Source organism: Saccostrea echinata, unplaced genomic scaffold, assembly GCF_033153115.1.
Source record: "Saccostrea echinata isolate AGI-Se365-2 ecotype Australia unplaced genomic scaffold, CSIRO_AGI_Sech_v1 ptg000033l, whole genome shotgun sequence".
Taxonomy (NCBI): Eukaryota; Metazoa; Mollusca; class Bivalvia; order Ostreida; family Ostreidae; genus Saccostrea; species Saccostrea echinata.
Window position 1 is genome coordinate 31,753,685 of NW_026889782.1, and position 3,120 is coordinate 31,756,804.

Here is a 3,120-nt window from a genome sequence, read left to right on the forward strand (position 1 = left end):
GTATCATAACCGGGTCAACCTCATTCCGGACTCCAGCCTAATTGTCTTGTTTCCCTATACCTCAACCATTGAAGTCTGAGGAGACAGAGTCCCGAATGACATTGGGCCGATCATGCATTTTGTTTGTATAACCCGGGATCTTTGGCTATGCAAGTGAGAGGACACATCAAATATAACAACTCTTTAAATTCCACCTTCCATAAATGAGGACCTTTCCTGACCAGAGCGGCTCACAGGTGTTGGGGAGTGGAGATGTTACCCAACCTGTATAACATGCAACCAAGACAGTCACAATTCAGCTTTCCACTCTTTATTAAATTAAACAATTCATGTTTTTAATATCTATAAATTACAGTAAATAATTTCACACAATCTACTAAACATTCTGATAAATATTACTACTTATAATATTAAATATTTTAACCTGTAAATAAAAAGAGCCATGCATCTGAAAATATAACTTTACAAAAAAAAAAAACCGCGCAAGTCTACAAAATGATCTCACCTGTATAACATGCAACCAAGACAGTCACAATTCAGCTTTCCACTGAATTCGTGTCTGCCCCGGCCGCCTGCTTTAATATCTGAAGTCGTACATCCCCATATTTGTTAATCCTTCAAAATTTGCAATAACTACTTTTGAATTTGAATTTGAATTTTAATTACTATTATTCTGTCCTCCAACACTTTTTAATTTCCTAATGCACTTTAAAAATCATTTTCTATCTTTTGCATAATCTTTAAATATTCTTTATTGTAGCTAATTTATACGAACAACTGACCTCTGGTCACTTCAATACTATTGGTTGCTCCTTCCTCCTAACCAAATACATCTTTTGATAAACAAGTAAACAACCGCCTGCTAATGAATCATTTTCTTGAAACCGTCCAGGTGAAAAGGTCAAACCCTAGTGGCCAGCATCTATGTTTATTTTTATCTTCAGAGCTTCGCATCTGTTATCTCTCTCAGCCGAATAGTGCAAATACACCCAAAATATGTTACATTCTTATTTTTATGCAATTTTTGTTATGATACATGTATTATTAATCATTAATTTTAAAAAGGCCAAAATTTAGGGAACCTCGATCTTTTAACTGGCGTCAAAATTTCATAATTTTTATGGATGCTGTGGAAGATTACGTACGCCAGGCGATGGGCCAAACATGAAGAAAAAAACATGAAAAAAGAAGACCATGAAACGTTGTCAGAATGGATTTATCAGATGTATGTTAAAATCTCGCATTAAGCGATTGAGGGGCAAGATGAAACCAACTATCCTGTGTTTAATAATTCAGAAGTGAAAAAAGAATTAAGTAGATTACACGATCAGTATGCACTGGTCCCGCCTGACAAAGCAGGTAACAACATTGTATTTGTTTGTAAGGCTCATTAATAGTATTTAAATTGTATATTTTTATTATTAAGTGCTGAAGACTGCTTTGTCCTAAAGAAAAGCTTTTGATGCACATATGATTATGATGTAGATTTTACGATGTTAAGTACATCTTTCCGATTAAATAACCCCTCAAAATTCAGAATTAAAGTACGGTGTTATAATTTGAAACAAATGTCAAATTGCAAGGGTCAATTTTAGAAAGAAATACAGAGAATTAAAAAATCAACTTGACAAACTGCGAATAAAGTATAACTTATTAAAGAACAAAATATTAAGATAGTAGGTGAAAAGGGCTTATTTTCAGCCTGCAAAACATTTAAATATGACCTAAAAATCTAATAAAAAAATCAAATAAAAGAATAATAATGAATTAAGAAATGAATCAAAATGTGTCGATACTTAGAACTAAAATCGAAAGCAATGGATATGATCTGACTACGTATCGCTATACCCCCTAACTCCGTCACTACTCCAACTCCGTCACATTCGGGAAACTCCGCGCTGGTTGTAAACGAATGCGGTAATGACGTCATTTTTTACATGTTGAAAATCTACAATCAAATGCAGAGATATAACAGTAAAGTTCAAGAATGCGTCAAAAACAAATAACAACAATGCTTAATATATTGCATCTATCATATTTAATTTGATGTGAAATCAGTAAGCACTTTTTCCTTTATGCGCTATTCCATCGATATATCCGACGTGTGCATCAACATGCTCATTTTCACATGTCAGCCTTTTTTTTGAAGATCTGTGTCAAAAGTTTAACCCGACAAGCCATGTTGAATACGGTTAAGAATATCTAATTTTTGTCTACATATGCCCTAATGAACTACGCTGGAGATAACGTTAGCGCGAAATTATTACATTTAAAACACGTTATATTTGCGTAATTTATTTTCTATTGTTGATAGTTTTCTTAAAACACAATTTAATACTATTTTAAATCTTTAATACTACCTTTTATGTTTACAAATTTAAGAAAAGGGACAAAAAAAACTTAACTGGGGAAAAATTGTATTTAATGCGTAGGCATATTGTAGAGGTCCCTGGTGACAGAGTTAGGGTTCATTGGACGTAATGTACAGGGATGTGATGCACGTTCTATTTAGTCGTGTTATACAAGCCCAGTGACTGCACTTTTTTGATTAATATTATTAAAAACAATGCTATGTTCATCTGTGTAGTAAACAAGAAACAAATCAAAAAATAATTCGGAGAGTAAAGCAGGGTGTTTATCGCTTATGGTGACGGAGTTTGGGTACTCAGGGATAATGTTTAGAGGCTCCCTGACTTGTACAGAAATCTGTAGGGAACAAGCTTTGCGCGGTTTCTAACCTTCAGAATATATTGCTAAATTTATCAATTGTATATCCTTCTAAATAAAGCTTCTTAAAGATTTTCTTGACTACCAGTCTGTACTTAATTATATTTCATCTTATATACTTTCTAAATTTTGCGAAACGTCCTTGACATATATTACAATAATAAAGCATTAACATCAAGTAGCCATCTTAACAATTTTGTCAACCTGGAAATAAAGTCATTCTTGAGAAACTCGCGTATTCTCCTCTTAGAATGGTTACCAGGAAAATGTCATCCAGAACGCCTTGCCTTGAAATAACTCTTAATTGAAAAGTCATACATGCTTTTTCCCCGCTGATATAGTTATGGCCTCGTTTCAGAGTATGTAATATTTGTTTTATGAATTGTCGTTGTG